Raw genomic sequence first — 25,280 nt, 5'->3', positions numbered from 1 at the left:
AAAAAAAAAAAAAAAAAATTCCTCCCCTTCCCCCAGATCTTCCTGTAGTTGCATTCTGATCATCAAGCCATTGAGGCTAGGTCGAATGGGTACTATCTACAAGTGTGGCCATTCTTGTGTGTGGGAGCCACGGTTTTGATTGGACTTTGCTCTCTGGATTATATTGACATACCCATGATTCATCCCTGGTTACCATTTGTTCATAAAATTGTCTTCATTAGCTTCAGTCTTGCTTAAAAGGCTCTTTGAACTAGTTGATCTTTGTGCAATACTGTTGGCACCCATTGAGCTGGAAGCTTGCTGAGGCCATGATGTTTGCTTAAAATAAAAAATGCTGAACCATGCCAGAGCCAACTTCAGGAGTTAGCACATCGGTGGTAATTGTATGGTCTACCATTTTCTGGACTTTGATCACAGGTCTTTCTTCATCAAGACTGAAGGTCTTCCATCTTTTTGGCTCAACTCTGAGCTCTTCCTGACCTCTCTTGAATTTACATTGTTTTTTACATTGAATTTACAGCATTCCGTAGACTTGCTGAAAAGCTTCAATGTTTGGGAAGATGTCCACTTGAGTTTTGCTGAAAATTAGATGTGAGTCCTATCTGCAAAATAGTCCCCCCGCCCCATACACAAAGTATCCTGTGTTTTCAAGGCACCCTAGCAAGATTAAGTCATGTGTATCACTGTGAGAACTTGCAGACACATGTTTAAACACGTTTTATGTGGAATAAACGTGCACATCTGTGAACTGGAACTCTAGTAGCAGTACTTTTGGACTTACCCTTGCATGATGGATGACTGCTGGTGTGGGATGCTTTGTGAGGATGATGCTCAAGATGTTTCATCTTTAATTGGTGCAGAAGAGGTCATCCAGAGCAGGTCATCCAGAGGTGCACCGCTGTTGGAGTGTGTTGGGGCTGTAGGCCTGTAAGTCAACATTTCATTTCGAATTGCCTCGCCTCTTTGTAGACTGTGATGAGAACATTCCATACCAAGTGAGCATTTTTGTTTTAAAAACAAAAAAAAAAGTCAAAGGATCCTGTGGTTTTGAGAATGGACACTTTCTGTTCTGAGAGTTAAAACTTTAAAAAAAAATCTAGACAGAGTGCTGAGTGCTTAGTGATGAGGGGTGGGAACTTCCTGGATGGTATTGCCTTACTCATGAGGAAGGAGGGCGGAGGTAGCAAGTATCCTAAGGCCCTTATTGGGCTGGAAAGCCATTGGCTTTGTGCTGGGCTCCATATAGATGGGAAAGATAATTGTCCCTTTATTTTTCCCTGGGGGCGCTTTCAGTGCCAATCGCTTAATGAATGGTGGAGAAGCAGATTGGGTCTTAGGGCTTAATTATGACAAGCCTGACGGGAACTTTGCACTATGAAAGGGTGTGTTTGGAGGTGGAGGGCTTTTAGAAACCGCGCAGTTCAGAGATATGTCTGTCACCCTGCCACCCACAAAGATGTCAAATATATGGTGATTATGTGCTGTGGAGTCGGTTCTGACTCACAGAGACCTTGAGTAGAGTTTCTGAGACTATAAATCTTCACAGGAGCAGAAATCCTCATCTTTCTCCCACGGAATGGCTGGTAGTTTCAAACTGCTGACCTTAATGTTAGTAGCCTGACTTGTAATTACTACGCTACCCGAGCTCCATATATACATATGTATATCTCATGAGACCACTTCTATGTCACTATTTAAGTGCCATTGAGTAGATTTCTACTCATAGGGTTCCTGTGTAGGGTTTCCGAGGTGTGGCTAGTGGGTTTGAACTGCCAACCTTGCCATTATTAGCAGCCCAGTGCGTATCCTACAGGGTCACACCAGGTGTCCGTTAAAAAAAGAAAAAAACCAAAAAACTATTTTTAAAATGCACATAACAAAAAATTTAAAAAATTGTGGGAAAATATAAATAACATTGTCAGTTACATTTTTTTAAAACTTATTTTTGGGTTGAGAATGTAAGGGGGCTTCAAAAAGTACATGGAAAATAGAATGAAAAGATAATAGAGTTCGGAAACCCTATACAGGGTCACTATGGATTGGAATTGACTCGACAGCACTTAACAATAACAACATGAACAATTTAGTGACATTGATTGCATTCTTTAAGTTTTTCAACCGTTCTCTCTTTCTTAAATTCACTGCCTCCCCCACCCCCCCCCCCCGCCCCCACAAGTGCATCTGTATTGCTGTTGTCACTGATCCCATGTCGTTAAGCCAAACCGATGTTCACTTTCAAAAAGACTTCAGGGGATAGTTTGGTTTAAGGTTTAAAGATTTTCTCAGGGGTTCTTCCATCCTTCATGGTTTCAGAAAGTCTAGAATCCTTGAGAATATGAAATTCTGTTTTAATATTTCCCCACTTTTTTTTGATGAGGAGTTCTGGTGTGGCGCTGCGGGTTAAAGCACCAGACTGCACAGCCGTTTGAACTGCAAGGTCGGCAGTTCAAGCTCACCAGCTGCTCCTTGGAAACCCTGTACAGGGTCCCTGTAGGTCGGAACCGACTCCATGGTACTTTACAACAACAACAATTTTTGATGAGGATTCTTCTGTGGAATTTTTCATCAGAATGTTCTGTGATGGTAATCAGGCACCCTGCTTTTGGTCTAATGACGAAGGAGACAATTAACTACACATATCATCACCTCTTCCTATTCATCACTTTGTTGTTATAGGTGACTAAAAACTAATTACTTGTTGTGCCTTGAATGGCTCTGTACAAGCTTTTATAAAAAAGAAAAATTTTTTTTATTGTGAATGTTTGCAGTTTGCAGACAAGATCATCAGTCTTACGTTCAACCAGTAGCACATGTGGTTTATATCAGTGATTGCAGTTCCCTCTGTGAAACAGTAAGCATCTGCTTTCTCCCTATGGTTCCTGTTTCCCTTCCATCCACCTTCCCATCCCTTCTTGCCATTGTCCTTAGGTACATAATCCCCTTTTGATTTTGAATGACCAATTGTTTTCCTTCATTTATAGTGAGCCTATCTTAGTTCCCCCTATACGCCTATCTTCTGCTTGGCTGAAAGTTGTTCTTCCTCTCCTTATCTCCTGTTTGACTGAAAGAGAGTGTGTTCCTTTCCAGACCTGGTCAAGGGCCACACTAAGTTCCTCTAGTCTCTTTCTGACCACCTGATCTTTCTTTCTCATATAATTATTTTGAGTTTTGTTCTACACACTGTGCCGCTCTATCCAGGACCTAATGTGATCCCATTCAGGGCAGTTGGTAGTGGTAGCTGGGCACCATCAAGTTCTTTAGGTCTTAGGGTTGTGGAGACTGATGTTCACATGTTCTGTTAGTCCATTGGACAAGTTGATCTTCAGCATCTTCAGTCCTCATCACTCTTTCTTCCGCACATGGAGAGACCAATAACTGTACCTTAGATGGCCACTCATATGTTTTCAAGATCCCAGATGCTACTCAGCAAAGTAGGACGTAGAACATTATCTTTATGTCCTATGCTATGCCAGTTGACCATGGTGTCCCCTGAGACTGTGGTCCTGAGCCCCAGGCTCAGCTACTCATTGCCTTAAGATGTTTGATAGATTCAGTTTTCATCATTTTGTCCGCTGTATGTACCACCACATTCACAGTGGTGTTTGCAGGAAAGGTAAATTACTCATGTACCAATATTGTCTTTCACACTCTTGTGTATCTGGAGGACATATAAATGTATGCATATTTATACACATCTATATACATATACATGCATGCACACACACACATACACACATTCTACTATTCTTCCCATACTCATACAGCCTGTCTCTGCCCCTGTGTCTACCCACAGAGTATTGTTCCAAGGTTGTATATATATCACTATTTACCTGTATCTTCTTTAGCCCTTCCATACCTCCCTGTGTGGTCATCTATCTTGATTATTCTCTGCCACCTTCCCTCTTCTTGTACATTGCCTGCTCCATTTTTTGTATATTACCCACCCCGTTTTTTGTATAGTGCCCTAATATACTGCCTGGCCCATTTTTGTATATTGCCCTCCCTCTTGTATACTGCTCGCCCCCCCTCTTGTATACTGCTCGCCCCATTTTTTGTATATTACCGGCCCCGGTTTTATATATTGCCCCCGTGCCCCCTCCGACTTCTTGTATATTGCCCACCTTGTTTTTGTATATTACCTGTCTGCCACCCAAGCTAATATGTGTCTATCCTCTAGCCTATGAATTACTCTTCCCTCCCTCTGATCCCTGGTAACCATCTAAGAATGTTTCTTATAGTCTGGAAACTTTTCTTAAGGTTTTACCATAGTGGTCTCTCTCATACAATATTTGTTCTTTTGTGCTTGACCAATTTCACTCAGTATAATAGAGTCCTCCATGCTCATCAACTTATGAGGTGTTTCACAGATGCATCATTATTTTTCAGTGATGCATAGTACTCCATTGTGTGCATGTACCAAAGTTGATTCATTCTTCCATTTGTGGCCATTTAGACTGTCTCCATCTTTTTGCTATTGTGAATAGTGCTGCGGTGAATATCGGCATGCAGGTATCTACTCATGTCCTGGCTTGCATTTCTTGTTAATACATACCAAGTAGAGCGATGACTGGCTCATAAGGTATTTGTATTTCCAATTTTCTGAGGAATCGCCATGCCAGAAAGGTTGGACCATTTTACAGTCTCACCTGCAATGTAGAAGGGTCCCAGTCTCTTTAGACCCTTGCCAGTATGTGTTATTGTTTGTTTGTTTGTTTTTTTTGAACTTTGCTGTTAATGTTGGTCTGAGATGATATATCATTGCTGTTTTGATTTGCATTTCTCTATTGGCTAATAATGGTGACCATTTCTTCATGTGATTGTTGGCTGCCTGGATGGCTTCCTTGGTGAAGTGTTTCTTATAACCTTTTAAGACTTCAGGCACTACACAAGGAACCAGGAGGTAGAACAGAGTTACTAAATATATTCTTAGGCCAGTTAAAGGGGATGTCCCATGAAACTATGACCTTCAACCTCCATACTGAGGAACCAAATCAGATGAGGTGCTTGGTTGGACATAAGCAGCCCCAACAATTGCTCCTTTGTCATTGTTGCAGATGTATCTACTACACGACTCTGGCCAATTCCACATTTTATAGGTGTAGAACTTATTGACAGCAATTCCAGTAATTGGCTCTGCAGCCCTCTGTTGTTGTTAAGCGCCGTCAAGTTGGTTGGAACTCATAGTGATCCTTCATAGGATTTCCAAGTAGTGACTGGGGGACTTGAACTGCTGACCTTACAGTTAACAGCCCAATGCTTATCCTGCACCTCCACACCAGGATTCTTCCACCCCCTGGTAACCACTAATAATAAACCATGGTCTCTCTATACATTTGCCTTTACTTGTCTTTTTATATGTGAGGTCATATAATTCTTGTCCTTTTGTGATTTGTTATTTCACTTAGAGTAACACCTCCAAGCTGCATCCATACTGTATCAAGACTTTATATCTCCTACTTTTGGCATACTATTCCATTGCATGTGTACCACATTTTGTTTTTCCATTAATTTGTTGATGGACATTTAGGTTGTATCTACCTTTAGACGATTGTGAGTAGTGCTACAGTGAAGTGTGTGCAAGTCTCTGAGTCTCTGCTTTCCAGTCTTTCGAGTCTGTACGTAGGGGTGTAATTGCTGGGTCAGGAATCATGATGTGGCCCTGCAGGATAAGCACAGGACTGCTGACTTCAAGGTCAGTAGTTGTTACCCACCAGCTGCTCCTTGGAAACCATATGCAGGGTCTCTATGAGTTTTGACGGCACTTGACAACACCAGTAGTGGGTTGTTGTTGTCGTCAAGTGTCCTCGAGTCAGTTCCAACTCATAGGAATTTCTGAGGAGCGGCTAGTGAGCTTGAACTGTTAACCTTGCGGTTCAAACTGATGATGCAGTCTAGCACATTAACCCACAGTGCCACACCAGGACTCCACCAGTAATGGCTAAGCGTGTCAGTTTCCCCACTCCCTCACCAATATTTGTTAGTTTCTATTATTACTATTTTTTTAAAATCTGGGCCATCCTGGTGTGAATATAGTGGTATCTGATTGTGGTTTTGATTTGCATTTCTGATGACTAATGACACAGTATGTATCTTTTAATGTGTTTGGTGGCCGTTTGAAGACCCTTTATGGTGAAATGTCAGTTCAGGTGTTTTTTGCCTGTTTTATGATTGGGTTGTTTGTCCTCTAGTTAATTTGCCAAAGTTTTAAATATGTTTGGTTATTCTTGTTGGTTACATGGTTTCTGAAGATTCTCTTCCAGTTGGTAACTTTTCTTTTTACTCTTTTGGTAGTCTTTTGATGAACACAATTAAAAAAATTTATAAGGTCCCATTTATTTATTTTGTCTTTTGCTGTTTGTACTTTTATTATGAGATAGTCCATTGTTGAAAACTAGGCCTATCAGTGTTGTCCCTGCTTACTCGTCTAATAACTGCATGGTGTTTGCTTGCATATTCACATCCTTACTCCATTTTGAGCTTGTTTTTGCATATGGTGTGAGGCAAGGACTCTGCTTCATTTTTCTTTATGTGGAAGTCCAATATTCTTGGCACCATTTATTTTATTATTATTATTTTTTAATGTTTTACTGTGAATTATGTGATAGTTTACATGGGAGAACATTAGCTTTACATTGATCCTATCATATATCGTTTCATTGCCATGGTTACAATCCATCCCCTCCATGTATCATCAACCAACCAAAGGGTATTCCCTACAATCCTGCCCCTCAGTCATCAGCACACAGCCCCTCTCCCTCTCTGGATTTAGAGTTCCCAGCCGCTCCATCTCTCCATGTCATTGTCTCTGCCTCCATCTCTGTTGGCACCATTTATTGATGAGACTCTGTTCTTTTTCCGTTGAATGGGCTTAGCACTTTGTCAAAGATCAGTTGGCTAGAGATATGTGTGTCTGTTGTCCCAATACCAGGCTGTTTGGATCACTGTAACTGTGTAATATGTATAAAATCAGGAAGCGAGTCCTCCTAATTTGTTCTTCTCTGTCAACCTTGTGTTGGTTTTTCAGAGCCTCTTGGCTATTCCATATGCAGTTGAGGATTTGATTTTCTTCTTTCTGTAAAGATTGCATTGTGTCTAAAGATTATTTTGGGTAGTATTGACATCTTAATATTGTCTGCCAGTCATTGTAAATGGAAGCAGCAGTCAAGAAGTCAAACAACACATTGCATTAGGCAATTCTGCACAAGACCTCTTTACAGTGTTCTAGAGCAAGCCCAGGGTAGTTTCAGTAGCCTCATATGCATGTGACAATTGGACAGTGAATAAGAAAGACTATAGAAGAATTTATACTTTTGAGTTGTGATGTTGGAGAAGAATATTGAAAGTGCCGTGGGCTGCCAAAAGAACAAACTGATCTGTGTTGGAAGAAGTACAACTAAAGTGCTCCTTGGAAGATAGGATGGCCAGACTTTGTCTGTTGTACTTTGGTTATATCCAATCACTGGAGAAGGATATCATCCTTGGAAAAGTGGTGGAGGATTAGAGAAAAAGACGAAGACGCCCAACAAGCTGGATTGGCACAGTGGCAGCAGCATTGGGCTCAGGTGAAGCAGTGATTGTGATGTGGATACAGGACCGGCAGCGTTTCATTCTGTTGTGCAGAGGGTTACTATGAGTTGGTATCGACTTGATGGCACAACAAATCATTGTACATGGAACATTTATTCATTTATTTCTTTTGTAATCTCTTTCAACATTGCTTTATAATTTTCATCTTATGAGTCTTTCTTATTTCTGGTTCGGTTTATGCCTAGGTTGTTTGTTCTCTTAGATGCTACGGTAAGTGGAATTGTTTACTTAATTTCCCTTTCATATTTCTCATTGCTAGTGTGGAATTGATTTGAAGACATTTAACAACAATGGCAATAAGTGTATAGAAACCATACAGAAAATTTGTTGACCTTGTACTGCTAAATTTCTGTCAGTGCTTGAAATTTTCTTGTGGACTCTGTAGTTTTCTACAGATATGATCATATCATCCATGAATAGAGATAAAAAAAAATTTTTTTTCCCCACTCTGGAGAGATGAAGTTTGGCCATCTTGGCCTCCAAGGAGCACTCTGGCTGCACTTCTTCCAACACAGATCTGTTGGTTCTTTTGGCAGCCCATGGCACTTTCAATATTCTCCTCTAACACCATAACTCAAATGCATTAATTCTTCTACGGTCTTCCTTATTCACTGTCCAGTTTTTGCATGCATATGAGGTTATTGAAAATACCATGGGCTTGGGTCAGGCGCACTTTAGTCCTCAAGCTGACATCTTTGCTCTTTTAACACTTTAAAAAGGCCTTGTGCAGCAGATTTGCCTAACGCAATACGTCGTTTGATTTCTTGACTGCTGCTTCCTTGAATGTTGATTCAAGAAGAATAAAGTCCTTGACAACCTCAATCTTTTCTCCGTTAATAAGAATGTTGTTTATTGGTCCAGTGGTGAGGATTTTTGTTTTCTCTACATTGAGATATAATCCATACCGAAGGCTGTGCCCTTTGATCCTCACCAGTAAATATTTTAAGTCTTCTTCGCTTTCAGCAAGCAAGGTTGTATCATCTGCATATCGCAGGTTGTTAATGAGTCTTCCTCCAATCCTGATGCCACATTTTTCTTCATAACCCAGCTTCTCGGATTATTAGCTCAGCATACAGGTTGAGTAAGTATGGTGAAAGAATACAACCCTGTTGCACACCTTTCTTAATTTGAAACGATTCAATGTTCCCATGTTCTGTTCGAACAACTGCTTCTTGGTCCAGGTACAGATTCCTCATGAGCATAGTTAAGTGTTCCGGAATATTCATACTTCGCAATGTTGTCCATAGCATGTCATGATCCACACAGTTGAAAACCTTGGTGAGGTCAGCCAAGATCCATTGGATGTCAGCAATGATATCCCTCGTTCCATGGCCTCTTCTGAATCCAGGTTGAACCTCTGAAAGTTCTTTGTCAATGTATGCTTGTAGCCATTTCTGTATTACTTTTAGTAAAACTTTACTCGCATGGGATATCAAAGAGATTGTCTGATGATTTCCACATTCCGGTGGGTCACCTGTCTTTGGAATGGGCACAAATATGGATCTCTTCCAATCAGTTGGCCAGATAGTTGTCTTCCAAATTTCTTGGCAGAAATGAGTGAGTGCCTTCTATGCTACCTCAGTTTCTTGAAAGATTTCAATTTTTATTTCATCAGTTCCTGATAACGTTGTTCTTTGCCAATTCCTTCAATGCACCTTGGGCTTTTTCCTTCAGTATCATTGGCTCTTGTTTTATGCTACCCCTTGAGATGGTTGAACATCAATAATTTCCTTTTGGTACAGTGACTCTGTGTATTCCTAGGTGTTCTAGTATTGATAATGCTATGTGGAAGTCTCCAACTATTACTGTTGTACCAGTTTCCCCTTCAGTTCTATCGGTGCTGCTTTATATATTTAGATGACCTGATGTTTGCTGAATGTAGACTTCTTGTTAGATGCGGCCGACGTGGGCCCAACTCATAATGATCTTGCATAAAGGGTTTCAAGGCTGTCAGTCTTTACAGGAGAAGAAAGCCTCCTCTGGTGGGTATGAATTTCTAACCTTGTGTTTCGCAGTCCAGTGCTTACTCAATGGAGGCACTGTTCTCCTTGAATATATACTGCAACAGTTAAGTTTTTTTGATAAATAGTGTGGTATCTCCATCTTTATTTCTTCGGACAAGTTTTCTTTCTGAATCTACTTTGTATGATATATTAAGATTGCTACCCAGGCTTGATTTGGGTTATTACTTGCTTGGAATATTTTTTCCATCTTTTCAGTTTCAACCTATTTGTGTCCTTGGGTTTAAAATGTGTCTGTTATAAACAGCTTGTATTTGGTTCATGATTATTTTGTCAGTTCTACTGTCTGCATTTTGAGTATGGCATTTATTCTATTTACATTCACTGTAATTAGTGATGAGTAGTTACTGCTGCCATTTTGATGTTTGTTTTCATGTATCTGAAGTCGTCTTTGTCTTTGTCCTTACTACTGCTTGCCCTTGTGTATTGTTGGTTTATTGTAGTGAATCTCTTTGGTTCCCTTTTATTCTCCTTTGTGTATGTTTTCCCGAATAGTTTCTTGGTAGTTGCCATGAGTGTTACATATAAGCTCTTGTATTTATGACATGTAGATTAACATGGTGCCCACTTAACTTCAGTAACATATATGAAATCCTATGTTTATATCCTGGTGAGGTGCTGTAGAGTAAGCAATGGACCACAAGTCACAAGGTCGGCAGTTCAAACATGCCAGCCGCTCCTCGGAAACCCTATGTACGGTCGCTATGAATCTGAACCGACTGGACACACTTCAGAGCTGCAGTCCCACTCATGGCCCCCTTTCGTAATCATTATCACTAACATCTTTATATATACTTGTGCCCTGTAATATAATTTTATCCTGGTCTCTTATCTATTTGTTACTAAATATTTTAAGGAAAAAACATTGTTATCAAGCATGAACACCTTATTACAAGCTGTTATGTTTTTCGTTCGTTTGTTGTAACGTGGCGGTTGTGTGTTGCTGTGATTCTGGAAGCTATGCCATCGGCGTTTCAAATACCAGCAGGGTCACCCATGGCACACAGATTTCAGTGGAACTTCAGACTGAGAACAGCCCAGGAAGAAGGAATAGATGGTCCACTTCTGAGGGAGTTGTTTTTGTTGTTGTTAAGTGCTGTCGAGTTGGTTCTGACTCATATTGACCCTGTATAGGAACAACTGGTGAGTCTGACCCATCGACTTGTGCTTCAGACTGACCTTGCAGTCCAGTGCTTTACCCCACAGACCCTGAAAACCTTATGAGTACGAGCAGAACATTGTCTGACACAGTGCTGGAAGACGAGCCTCTCAGGTTGGAAGGCATTCAGTTAGTCCTCTGGCAGAGCCACCTTCTCAAAGTAGAGTTGACCTTAATGATGTGGAGGGAGAAAAGTTGTTTGGGGCCTTCAATTGCTGGTGAGAAGAAACAGCTACAAATGTCCATTAATATTCAGAATGCTGCAATGTACAAAGTATGACTCTAAGAAAATTGGCAGTTGTCAAAAATGCAATGGAATGCAGAAACATTGATATCCTAGGAATTAGTGAACTAAAGTGGATTGGTACTGGCCATTTTGAATTAGACAATTATATGATTTACTGTGCCAGGAATGACAAATTGAAGAGGAAGGACGTCACATTCATCATTAAAAAGAACATTTCAAGATCTGTCTCAAAGTACAGTGTTGTCTGTGATAGGATACGTCTGTACACCTAGAAGGAAGAACAGTTAATACAACTGCTATTCAAATTGGCACATTAACCACCATAACAAGTGATGAGAAAATTGAAGAATTCTACCAACTTCTTTTGTCTGAAGTTGATCAAACATGCAGTCTAGATGTACTGGTAATTACTGGTGATTGGAATGCAAAAGTTGGAAACAAAGAGAGGAAGGATCAATAGTTGGAAATTATGGTTTTGGTGATAGAAATGACGCTGCAGATCACCTGATAAAAGTTAACAAGACCAATGACTTCTTCATTGCAAATACTGTTTGCCAGCAACCTAAGTGGTTACTGTACACGTGAACCTCCCCAGGTGGAATACACCGGAGTCTAGTTACTAAACATCTGTGGAAAGAGACAATGGAGAAGCTCAGCGTCATCAGTCAAAACAAGGGTAGGCTCTGGCTGTGCATACCATCGGTGGCTCATGTGCAGAAGAAAATGAAAACAATCACAACTCCATCAGAGCCAAAATATGACCTTGAGTATATCCCCCCCTGAACTTAGAGACCCAAGTCAAGAAAAGATTTGATATATTAGACACTAATGACCAAAGACCAGAAGAGTTGTGGTATGACATCAAGAACATCGTACATGAAGAAAACAAAAGGTCATTAAGAAGACAGGAAAGAAAGAAAAGACCAAAGTGGGTGCCTGAAACTTGAGCATAGAAAAGCCTAAGCAACTGGAAGAAATGATGAAGTCAAAGAGTCGGTCAGAGAATTTCAAAGTGTAACTGAAGAAGAAGACAAAGTAAAATCATGTCATGAAATGTGCAAAGACTAGAGTTAGAAAATCAAAAACACGAACACACTCAGCATTTCTCAAGTTGACAGAGAACAAGGAAAAAATGTAAGCTTGGAATTATAATACTGAAAAATTCTTTGGCAAAATATTGAATGAACAGGAAGTGTGAAAAAACATTAAAGTAACTAGCATAGTCACTGTACTAAAAAGAATGGGGCAATGTTCAAACATCTCAGGAGTTAGCATCTGATCAAGCACCAATGGTGTCAAAGGAAGGCGTTCAAGCTGCACTGAAGGCATCGGTAAAGAACAAGCCTTCAGGAATTGATGGAATCCCAATTGAAGTACTCAGTTGTCTCTGCCCAGAAATTTGGAAGACAGTTACCTGTCCATCTCACTAGAAGAAAGATCCATATTTGTGTATTCCAAAGAAAAGTGACCCTACAGAATGTGGACACTATCTGACAGTATCATTAATATCATGCACAACTAAAATTTTGTTGAAAACAGTTTAAACACGGTTGCAGCAGTTTATCTACAGGGAGTTGCCAGAAATTCTAGCCTGATTCAGAAAAGAACATGGAATAAGAGTTATTGATGATGCCAGATGGTTGTTGGATGAAAGCGGACAATATCAGAAAGATGTTTACTTGTGTCTTATTGGTGGGCAATACAAACGCACTTGACTCTGTGGACAATGACAAACTATGGGTAACGTTGTGAAGAATGGGAATACCAGAACACTTACCTGTGCTCATGCAGAACCTGCACATAGACCAAGAGTCAGTCATTCAAGCAGAACAAGGGAATACTGCATAGTTTAAAACCAGGAAAGGTGTGTGTCTGGGTTGTATCCTTTCCCCGTATTTCTTCAGTCTGTATCCTGAGCAGATAATCTAAGAAGTTGGACTATATGAAGAACACTCCCAACAGGAAGGCTCATTAACAACCTTCAGATGACACGAACTTGCTTTCTGAATATGGAAAGGACTGTAAGCACTTATTGATGAAGATCAAAGAATGCAGTCATCAGTATGGATTACAACTCAATGTAAAGAAAACAAAAATCCTTACAGCTGGACATCATGATATAAACAGAAAAGTTTGAAGTTGTCCAGGATTTCATTTCTCTTGGATATACAGTCAGCACCTATGGAAGCAACAGTTCAAAAATCAAATGATACAATGCATTGGTAAATCTGCTGTGAAGGGTTTCTTGAGAGTGTTGAAGAGCAAAGATGTCAATTGGAGGACTAAGGTGTGTGTGACTCAAGCCATGTATTTTAAATGCCTCATAGGCGTGTGAAAGACTGCCAGTGAGTCAGAAACACTGGAGAAGAACTGATGTGTTGGAATTATGGTGTTGGTAAAGACTGTTGAAAGTACCGTGGACTGCCCGAGTAATGAACAGATAGATCTGTCTTGGAAGAAGAATGGATTGTATGCCCCGTAGAAGCGAGGTTGCTGCAACTTTTGACTTTTGGACTTTGGACATGTTATCAGGAGGGACTAGTCCTTGGAAAAGATATCATGCTTGGTAAAGTGGAGGGTCAGTAAAATAGAGGGAGACCCCCCCCCCCCCCCCCCCAGTGAGATGGCTTGTCATAATGGCTGCAGGAATAGGCTCAAACATAAGAATTGTGTGGTGGCACAAGACCGGGCAGTGTTTCCTTCAATTGTGCAGAGTGTTGCTTTGAGTCAGTCGATGCCACAGCACCTAATGACAGCCACCATAAGCTGTTATATATTGGAAGTTTTGAGGGTGTTAATTGTTCTCGCTGTCCTCCAGCATTCATGTTTTTGCCTACACGACATTCCTTTTACCATCTCCTGTCTCTCTGATAGCTCCTTCTCCCTTCCTGATTTAATTAGTATTTGAGAGTTCCAGATTTTGCTTTTCAACTTTAAACACACCAGAGAACATGCTGTCATCATGGGTACTATCACTTAGGTGAGAGTGTTGTTGTTAAGTGCCGTCGAGCTGGTTCCGACTCATAGCGGCCCTACATAGTGTTTCTGTTGAGTTTGAACCACCGACCTTGTGGTCCAGATGGTGAGCTAGCATGTATTAATCAACCTGTCCACCAGGGGGCGAAGTCTGAACTCTTGGGCTGTGGGTGTAACCTCCAGTCAAGATGCCTACTTCCTGAATGGAACCCCAGGGAGGCTATCCTGTTAATTTCAGAGGCCTGAGCTATGGGGTGTATACTGAGGCAGGTGCAGTGCTGACTTTACTACTGCGGCTTCTGTTAGCGGTTTGCAACAGCCTGGCAACCAATAGTTACCAGGTGGGGGAGGGATGCCATGTTCTGTTCCTTGTTGCTATCCGTCAGAGCCCTCCTTGTATAAGGCTTCCAAGGGGTGGTTGGTGTGTTTGAACTTCCGACCTTGGAGTTAGCAGTCCAGTGCTTATCTTACCGCCCACACCAGGATCTATCCCACTAGAGTACATTGGCCAGGGAGTGTGGTGCTGGTTGTTAAGTGCCGTTGAGCCAGTTTTGACTCATAGTGGTTCCGACTCAGCTGTTAAGTTTGAACTGTCGACCTTGTGGTTAGCAGTCCAGTGCTTATCCTACAGTGCCACACCAGGACCCTGCTAGAGTATTTTGGCCATGGGAGTGTGGTGGTTGTTGTAAGTGCCATTGAACTGGTTCCGATTCATAGTGACCCTTACAGGGTTTCCGAGGAACAGCTGGTAAGTTTGAATCACTGACCTTGCAGTTCAGACTGACCTTGAGGTCCAGCGCTTATCCTGTGGCACCAGCCTGGGACTGCAGCCGTGGGTAAAGCCTGCTTCCGAGTACACAGCAGTCTCAGGCGCTGGTCTTTGTTGCAATCGGAGTGAACAGGTTTCAGCTGAATTTCCAAACTAAGACCAGGAAAGAGAGGCAGAATATTTCTCAAGGTCCAGCCACTGAAAACCTTATGAAGAGCAGCGGAACATTGTCAGAATCAGTGCTAGAAGATGAACCTCCTCAAAGTAGAATTGACCATGATGACATAAACGGAGTAAAGCTTTCAGGACTTCATTTGTTGATGGGAACACAACCCAAGATGAGGAAAAGCAGCTGCAAACATCCATTAGTAATCAGAACATGGAATGTATGATTCTAGGAAAAACTGGAAGTTGTAAAAAAATGAAATGGAATGCGTAAACATTGATATCCTATGTTAGGGTTAGTGCGCTGGCATGGACTGGTAGTCACCATTTTGAATCAGACAGTCATAGCAATAGAAATGATGGCGGAGATCATATGATAGGATTTGCAAGACCAGTGACTTATTTATTGCAAATGCCTTTTTAAAACAATATGAGAACTAACTATATACATGGGCCTCACCAGGAATCAAATTGACTACATTTATGGGAATAGATGGTGGCCAAGCTTAATTATCAATCGTCAAAACAAGGCCAAATTCAGGTTGAAGATGAAGAAAATGAAAACAAGTCCATAAGAGCAAAAACATACTTTGAACATACCCCCTGAATTTAGAGACCACCTCAAGAACAGATTTGATGCACTAGACACTAATGACTGAAGACCAGAAGAGTTATGGGAGGACATCAAGAACATCATCTTATAGGAAAAAGAGCAAAAGATCATTAAGAAGACATAAAAGAAGGAAAGACCAAAATGGGTGTTAGAAGAGACTCTGACACTTGCTGTCGAGCATAGAGACGCTAGAGGAAATGGAACAAATGCTGAAGTAAAAGAGCTGAACAGAAAATTTTATTAAGGGCAGTTTGAGAAGACAAAGTCAAATATAATGAAATGTGCAGAGATCTGAAGTTAGAAAACCAAAAGGGAAGAACATGCTCAGCATTTCCCAAGCTGAAAGATTTGATGAAAAAAATTAAGTCTTGACTTGCAATATTGAAGGATTCTGTGGGCAAAATAGTGAATGATGCAGAAAGCTCAAAAGAACATGGAAATCTTGTGTAGGTGGGTCAGGTAAAAGAAGGTGGGGAATTGTAAAGGTAGAAGATGTGTATCCAAAAGGGAGGAGTAGTTTATCTTATGAGTTGGTCTGCTAACCCCCAAGGTCAGCAGTTTGAAACTACCAGCCGTTCCGTGGGAGAAGGATGAGACTTTCTGCTCCTATAAAGAACGACAGCCTTGGAAAGCCTATACAGGGTTGCTGTGAGTCTGAACCGACTCCACAGCACATAACCAACCAGTTTATCTTACATTCCAGGAACAGAGGACTCTAGGACCAGCAAGAGGGAAGAGCATGAACGGAACATGGAATCCTAACAAGAGAAGCAGCGATGCCAGACATGGAGGCAGAGACGATGGCATGGCGATGCGTGTATTGCTGAGAGAATTTGTGGCCATCTACTAATCACAGAGACATGTTTAAACATACTTTGTCTGCAATTATCCCATGCATGTATGAATTGGAAACTTAGTAATAGTACTTTATCACCAACCGTATTATGACACAACATTTACCCATTCAGAATTTCTCAGGTGTCTAATTTAGTGATCTTATTATATTAATTATATGTAACCTTCACCCTTAATTGTTGCCAAATTTCCCATCTCCATAAATAGAAATGTAGTGCTTCTTCCTAGGCAGTGACTCCAGCAAGGGACTCTTGAAGCCTGTCCCAATCTCATCCCTACCCCCTAGAGCATCAGTGATGGCCCGATCACCCTTTCGGTGCCTTTTGCAGAACTGTCACCCAGCCTGGGCAGGAGGTGACAGCAGAAAACAGGGCTTCTTGTTGGTGACGGAAAGCCAGACGAGAGTTCAGGTCCCACCTGCTGCTGGGTTGATGGTCCCAGCTTCCTGCATTGCTTTTCCTTGTCCTTGGCTCACATCCTGGACCTCAGAGCTCTAAGAGGGAGAAGACCAAGGTGAGAGAGCTTCCCTCAGACACAGACTTTGTGCTGATCCGAAAGCTGCCTCTGTGTAGCTGGTGAGGAGCAGCAAGCTCTCTGCCTGCTGTGAACCCTTAGGAAATTCAGCCAGCCCCTGCCTTTCCTTCCTCACGTGCCAGGAATAGCTCATCCAGCCGTTAGTGAGAGGGGGAATCTTTATTTTAGTGATACCAAACTATTAATTTGGATGGGTTTCTTTTTTACCCCCTCTCCCTTTTCGTATTTTTGACTTGGTACATTGTCAGCAGGAAGAAATTGCTGCGTCACATATCCCATCTGTGGGGTCCCTGAGGATCAGGTTCTCCGTCCAGTTCAGTTCTTTTGTTTATAGATGATGCCAAGAGTCTAGTGAGAAATGCTGGCAGAGGTTTCCCCTTCAAGGACTTTTAGCTCACATTTGAGCTCTCCTGTCACCTGGACTCCTGGTGTGGTGCTGTAGGATCAGCACTGGACTGTGAACCACAAGGTCGGCAGTTCAAATCCACCAAGCTGCTCCTTAGGAACCCCTATGCAGGGTCGCTAAGAGTTGGAATCAACTCAGTGGGCACTTAATAACATCACTTGGGTTCGAAGAGCCCATTTGCCTTTTTCTTTAAAAAATTGTATCGTCGTGGTAACAACCGTCTTCCTGTGTACAGTTCTGTGACATTAACGCAGTGTGTTATATTGTGCTGGTCCCAGTCACCTTGTTGTAGAGGTGGACAACCAACCCTTAAAATGACCCGGAGGGAGCACTGTTACTCTGCTGCTGTGACAGTTTGAGTGTGCTTGTTTTCAGACTTTGCTGAGAACCTGACAGATCTATCTCACTTGAATCTCTTAGGAGTGGGTCTTTGCCTAGTGGAGTGCTGGCAGGTGACATTCTCAGCAGAGTCCCTGATAACGCGCTTCCTCTCCCCAAGGTGGGCATGTGGGAGGTGGAGAGCAGGACTTCGTTGATGGACACACCAGTCTCTGACCGTGTCCTCCCAGAGCCAAGGACACCCCACAGTTCCCTGAAGTGCTTAGATTAGAGGGAGTCTGGCAGAGACACTAGGGAGAGGCCATGCTTACAAGGGGACTTCCTTTTTATTGTTTTAAATTTTCTATTGTGAGTTAAAAGAGCTCTGGTACCATAGTGCTTACAAATCGGGCTGCTAATCTCACAGTCAGCAGTTCAAAACTACCAGCTGTTCCGCGGAAGGAAGATGAGGCTTTCTGCTCCCGTAAAGATTTGCAGCCTCGGAAACTCTGTGCAGGGTCGCTATGAGTCGGAACCAACTGCACGGCACCTAACAATATTGTGAATTAACTGAAGGTTACAGAGCAGAATATCAGTTTTACATTCAACAGACCCAATACTTTGCTTCACTTGTTGTTGTTGTTAAGTGCCATCGAGTCGGGTCCGACCCATAGCGACCCTGTACAGGGTTTCCGAGGGTGTAAATCCTTACGGGAGTAGAAAGCCTCATCTTTCTCCCGCGGAGCGACTGGTAGTTTCGAACTGCTGACCTTAAGGTTCGCAGCCCGATTCGTAACCACTACGCTACCAGAGCTCCATCTACATGGTCACAATCCCCTCCATGTACCAACAGTTAACTGCATTTGCATTAGTTCACTTTCACTATTGCATTCCTCCCTGTGTCTCCTGCTGCCTTCGTCTTTCCTCTGCTAACCTCCCTCTTGTGTATTACCTGCCCTCTCATCTATGTTAACATGTATCTACTCTCTAGTCCTTGAATAAGTTAACCTCGTCCAGCCCCTGTAACCATCACAGAGTGTTTCTTTTATCAAGAAAAACTAAAAAAAAAAATTTTTTTTTTTTTTACATTAGTCTCATGCAACAATTGTTGTTTTGTGATTGACTGATTTAACTCATGATAATGTCCTCCAGGTTCAACCATGTTGTGAGGTGCTTTATAGATTCGTCATCATTCTTTATGGTTTCATAGTAGTCCATTGTGTGTCTGTACAAAAGTTTGTTCAACCATTCTGTTGATGGGCATTTAGGCTGTCTCCATTTTTTTTTATATGTCTCTTGTAGACAGCACATTGAAGGATCCTGTTTTCTTATCCATTCCGCTCTTTGTCTCTCTCTCTCTCTTTTTTTTTTTGGAATAAAATTTTTATTAGAATAAAAACCATTGTATAAAAGCATTACAAACCAAAAGCTCTATTTACATGTATTAATTCAAGGTCCAGTTGTGCATCAAACACTGAACGGACGCATTAACCAAGTGGACGGACACAAAGCACTTAAATCCAAGCTTTACGAAATGGTTTGATGAATTCGAAACATAAAACCCACAAAGAACCACAAAAGTTAAAGTACTACTTACAAGCTATACTAGCAGTTGTCTCGTGTGTAAACCGTTGGAGTTACGTCTACAGAAAGGCACTTCTCACTGCTATAAAAGTGCGTACAATCTAAACACAAACACTATGCCCTGCTTATCATTTCTGCAAAAAAGCAAAAATGGCAGCTATGTAACCTACCATTAGCCTGAGTTTTCCCTGCAAAATGGTGCAAAATGTCAATTGAACCACCTTACACAGCAACTGTAATAAACTTGACAAACTGAAATTATACTAAAGTCTTACACCAGGAATTTCAAATGAACCTAAGTCCTGAAGTCTCAGCACTCATTTCCAAGGTTGTGTCTCCTATGGTGATTTAAAATATATCCTTGCTCACAAACCTTTGGATTACAATGACTGTGTAAGCCAGATTCACCACTTAACCTTACGATGAAAGAAATGAGCAGCAACTCAGTCTCAACTGTGGCAATTTATATAATACCTTGTCTAAAAAGCCAAGACACAGAGGCATCTGAAGTCACGTGCTCTCATTTTTCAGCATCGTTTTATGGCCTTTGTGACTTGACTCTGTTAAAAATATCAACAAGTATGAACACAAGGCCACACATGCAAACTGTGAGAAGGCTGTTCTGTAGAATTCTACATATTTAGTTAGTGCTGCTGCTTCGTTCTAAGTGGATGGCAGGACCACTCCAACACCAATTACATCGATACAGAAACAGCCTGTCACCTTTATCCCACAGGGCAGCTAGTGGGTTTGAACTGCTGACCTCTTGATTAGCAGCTGAGACTCTAACCACAGCACCACTAAGGTTCCCAAATCAAACATAGTTTAAAAGAGTTCAGAAAGTAAGTGACAGGAGAGGACCATTGAGAAAGGGGTGAAGAGAACAGAAGAGAAACTGCGGGACGGTAAAAGGTAAATGGCAGTAGTCATCTTTGATGACTTGAAAATGTCTGTCTGGATAATGGCCATCAGAATTCTGAACTGAGGTTTTGGCAACTGACACCAGTGAGAAGTTTAACAGGGAGATGCGAGAAGTATTAGGCAAGTAGTGAAGTTTCTGGCTGTTGCGCTTGCATTTCAAACTCCTGTTTCAGACTTCTCAAGTAAGCACACATATTTCCAAATTGAAGGTGTTTGGCCAAGTACACCAGGACCCCTGTTACACAACTTCCATCACACTGCCTACAGAAGCTGCAGTTACAGACCCCACAACAAGGTGGGCAATGCCAGTTGCCAACTGGATCCAGGCAGGCATCCTTGACGTCTTCCCCATAGCGTTTCCAAAGGCAGGGATCATAGAAGTAGCCTCAAACACCCCCAGCATTCCGGGTTTCTGCAATTCATTTTGGTATCATCTGTTTTCTGGCGACATTGATGGCAGGCAGATCTCCACGAACGGTTACGTATTTTGTCTCGGGAGTTGCTACAGATGTTCTTCAACTTGTCCTCTGTAATTTCTCCCACTGGGTGGATTACATGAGGAAGGGTCATAGGCCCTGGGTGACGGTTTCTGGGCATGCCACCTTCGTTCATCCTGGATCTTCCTCTTTCTCACCAACAGTTACATGTCTTCCTCCATGGGCAGAGCGTCGGGGAACCCCAGAACCTGGGATCTAGACCCGGCAGAGAACAAGCTTTCCGTTCAGGGTTTTTTTCTGGAAGCAGCGCCTGGAAATGCATGTCTTCGATTGTGACCTGGGGACTGGAAAGGAACGTCTTCAGGGAACAAGCCAGAGAAGGATTCTAATTCTGGCATTAGTTTGGCAAGCATGGCTTTGTTCTGCTTTGTATTTAAAGCCCTTTACTCGAGAAAATTCATGGTTTTTTCCTCTACTGAATCAGAGCTGGCATCAGTCGCAGAATTCTCTGAGGACTGGGGAGGGATGGTCGTCTTCCTGGCTGCAGTCTTGGTATTTTGTGTTGGAAACGTCATCGCCACACGCAGGGTTCTGGAACGCCTGCTCGGACTGTGGGTTCTGTAGCCCTCCTGGTCAGCCTGGGGTCTTATTTTGTAAAATTATTAGAAGCAAAGCTGTCACATCTGTCACCAGAGGATGAAGAGGTTTCCATGGAAATCATCTTCACGTATCTGAATTTCTTGAAGTTCAGTACTCTGAGATTCTTTGTGTGGCACACGCCGAGAGTCCATGCTGACTGTAGGAGCCCAGAACCGAGAGACCCGAGTGGCAGCGTGCACCGCTGTGCTCCGAAGCTGGAGGAGCGGGAGCTGCGCCCACCTCTTTGTCTCTTGACTGGTACATTGAATCCATTTACGTGCCGTGTAATTAATCAATAGGTATGACGTGATGTTTGTCATTTTTCTGTGTGTTTTTTCTGATGGTGCTAGTTTCTTCCATATAATTTTCTACACTGAGTTCATTTTGTTTAAGGGTTTTCTTTTCATTTTTATTTGTTGTGTTAATGTTTATCTTTCTGATTTTCCTCTTTTTTGTTTATGTGCAGGTGTATTGTGTGTGTATGTGGTTATCCTGCAATTTATTTATTTTTTCCCTGCTTAAAACAATCTGTTTTATCTTGAATTCTACTTGACTTCCATGCCATTGGGAAGTTCTGTGCCTACACGATTCCTTCTTTTTGCTTTGCTTTTCCTTCATTAAAAATTGATAGCTCTGGTTCCCAATTTTCAGTCTTGTAGATTTCATTTCCTGGTGTGTGGGTTGTGGGCTAATGGGTCAGACTGCAAAGTCATTTGAACTGCAAGATGTTCAGTGGTTCAAGCTCACCAGCTGCTCCTTGGAAACCCTACACAGGGTCGCTGTGGGTTGAATGGACCCGACGACACTTACCAACAATATATCTGGATTGGTGTTGTCATGTATGGTAATCTCAGGTTGTTATCTGCTGTTGTTGGTTATCAGTGCAAAGAACACCCTTTAGCAGTTTTTGTAAAGTTGGTCTGGTCATTACAAATTACTTTTATCAGGCAGTGTCCTAATTTTGCCATTGTATTTGAGGGACAGTTTTGCTGGGTGTATGATTTTTGATTGGCAATCTTTTTTAATGTTTTATTGTGTATTGTGTGATAGTCTACATGGGGGAACATTAGTTTTACGTTCATTCCATCATACATCCTCTCATTGCTATAGTTACCATCCCGTCCATGCATCATCACCCAACCAAGGGGTATACACCCTGCAATCCTGCCCGGCCTCCCCTCATGGTCCTCAGCACACAGTCCCTCTCACTAGTCCCCAGCCACTCCATCTCTTCATGTCATCCTCTCTCTTCACTTCATCCTCTCTGTCTCAGTCTCAGGCCTCGCTGCTCCTCTGGGTAGGGTCCCACTCTCCGCTCTTCTACATTGATGGTCCCAGGGCCCTCCGCTCCTAGACTGAAAGGTTAATCACTCCCCTCCTTGCTATAAAATGTCCACCTTTACATTTCCAGTCCTCACAATCAGTCCTGGTAACAATTATTCACCCTTACTTCCCAAGGGACCCATCTGCATTTCTTTTCATCTGCCCTTCCTAGACACATTGGATACTACTCACTGGACACTCTACCATCCTCCCCGCCCTGTGGATCTAGGTTGCCTCTTGAAGCTTGTAAGCCAGTCACTTCTTGCCTTTGTATCCCTTCTCCCATCCCTTCAAGATGGCTATTCCTATCTACTCTTTGTGTGGAGGGGGTGGGAATAATTCTTGGAGGAGGGATTTATTTCCTCTTTTGAACTACTGCATTTATATGTGGATGTCCAGTTTGTCAAATTGTATCAGATGACGCTTTTTTCCTCGTCTGTCTTCTTCGGGTTCGTCCCATCACTGGAGCCATGGCAAGTGGGTATCATCTGCAGGTGTGGGTGTTCCTGCGTCTGTCCGCCCTCTTCTTATCAGTTGGTCGCTTCGGTCTCCACTCTAGTCCTCTGTGGATGTGTCACTGACTCTGAGCCCATGAGTCCCCAGGTCTTGCCTCACTGCTGGCCGACCAGGTCTCCACCCGGGCTACCATAGTCTGCTGAACGATGCAGGGCTTAGCTCATTACTTCTTTGATGTTCTTTGGTCACTTCTCTTTATGGGTGACGTGGGTGATCGCCAATCAGAACGCATTTTCTTCTTGTGTCTAAGTCTTGGAGGAGGATTTGCACTGAAAGGACCCAACCACCTGCCTTGGTGTCTCCTGGGCAGACAGCTTGCTTGTTCTTGTGGTTACAGTCGGACTGCTCTTCTTGTTCTGTGTTTTTCCTGTAGGTCCTTCTTTCAAGAAGTATCTTCTGGCTGTTCCAGGCTGGTCTGCTTGTCCTTTCAAGAGCAAAGTTTCCCTTCTCTGATGGTCTGGATGTGGTTCAGGCTTTCTTCTATATGTCTTATGTAATGCAGGGGCTCCTCATGAGGTCTCCTTCACTAGATACATTGTAGCCCTACTTTAGGTATTCCAATTGGTTATAGGCAGAAGACGGACTTACAAGCTTTCTATGGTGATATTTCTGGCTATTCCGTTTCCTCCAGTGACTGTTTTATATTATAATGCTTGGAAACCCAAGGTTCAAAAGTCAGCCAAGTGGCAATCTTTTTTTGTCATGAGCTTTTATTTATGTATTTACTTCTGTATTATTATTATTATTTTTTTACATGGGGGAGCATCAGTTTTACACTCATTGTTTCACTGCAGTGATTATATATATATATATTTTTTTGGGTGGGGGGCTGTTCACAGAAACACTTAGGAATATATAATAATTTAAACAACCTAAGGGCACATCCTGGCCTTTCTCTTTTCATGAGTCTAGAACCTCAGCTGTTCTTTCTCTGTCCATATCCTCATCTCTGCCTCCATCTCTGGTGTCCCTGCTTCTCTGGAGAGGGTCCCACATTCCACTCGTGCTCTTCTCCCTTGATGGTCCCAGGGTTCTCTGTTCCTGGGCAGTAAGATTAACTACTCCTGCTTTTTTGTTTACAAAACTTCTACCTTTACAGTGTGACAGTCTCAATTAGTTATGATAACAGTTACTCACTAGTGAATCACAAGAATCTTATCCCCATCTCCTTTCACCAGTCCCGTCTAGACAGTAATCATAAAAGATATTGATCTATGATATTATGGTATGTTTGCCTGTCATTTGTATCAAGGTGATGTTGGCTTCATATAATTGCTGTTGTTGTTGTTAATTGCCAGTGAGTTGGTTCCCACTCATAGCCACCTTGTATAGGGAGCTGAGGAGCTCCTGGTAGGTTTGAACTGCTAACCTTGCAGCTAACAAGCCAGCGTTAAGGCTGATTTCTTCTTTTCTACTTTCTGAGATGTTTGATTCCTTCTTTTTCTATATTCTGTGGTAGTTTGAGTAGAATTAGTGTCAGCTTTTCTCTGCCACCACTTTATCAGTTTTCCTACTGTAGTGACTTGCATGTGGCTGGGATGCTGGTGTCACGAGTTTTGTGTATTTCAGTCCATACCCTTCTTGCTGCCATAGTTTCTGCTGAGAAATCCAAGCTTAGTCTTACTGGTTCTCCTTTTTAGGTAACTTTTCATTTTCCCCAAGCTGTTCTCAGGAGTCTTTCTGTGTCCTTGATTTTGACAAGTTTGATAATGATATGTTATAGTGATTTTCTTTTGGGATCTCTCCTGTTTGGGGTTCGCTCAGCTTCTTTTCATTTTTCATGATGGTAGGGAAGTTTTCTTCCAACGAATTTTTGGCAGTTTTCTCTGTGATTGTGTCTTTCTGTTCTGGAACTCAATTACCCATAAATTGTTCCTCTTCATGGTGTCCCACATAACTCTCTTTGAATTTTTTCATTCTTTTTTTCGGATTGTTCTTCTAGCATGCTAGTATTGAGAGATTTTTCTTCAAGCTCACTAATTCTGGTTTCCATTGTGAAGTTGTATTTGTAAAAGCAAACATAGTTGTTAATTGGACCCGGAGTAGAGAAATCTTTGGGGCGGGCACTCCTGCAGTTCAAGGAGCCCACGAGGTGGTTGTGGCAAGGATGTGACAGCAGACTTCCTGGTCCTAGTTCGACCTCTTATTGACCTTAGTGTTATCTATGTTCAGGGCACTCAATACAGAAGTAGTTTGGGGGGGCCCTTGAT

At 42.1% G+C, this 25,280-nt stretch overlaps 1 protein-coding gene and 1 pseudogene across 1 annotated transcript in view; one reads left to right on the top strand and one right to left on the bottom strand.

Annotated features, from left to right (window-relative positions):
* Positions 1 to 25,280, top strand: part of DLG5 (discs, large homolog 5 (Drosophila)) — a 193,702-nt gene that overhangs the window by 60,508 nt on the left and 107,914 nt on the right. The window lies entirely within an intron of this gene.
* Positions 20,272 to 21,383, bottom strand: LOC102823032 (annotated as a pseudogene).

This window comes from Chrysochloris asiatica, unplaced genomic scaffold, assembly GCF_000296735.1.
Source record: "Chrysochloris asiatica unplaced genomic scaffold, ChrAsi1.0 scaffold00020, whole genome shotgun sequence".
In the NCBI taxonomy this organism is placed as follows: domain Eukaryota; kingdom Metazoa; phylum Chordata; class Mammalia; order Afrosoricida; family Chrysochloridae; genus Chrysochloris; species Chrysochloris asiatica.
Note: the sequence above shows the minus strand (reverse complement) of the source record. Positions and strands in the feature narration are given on the sequence as shown.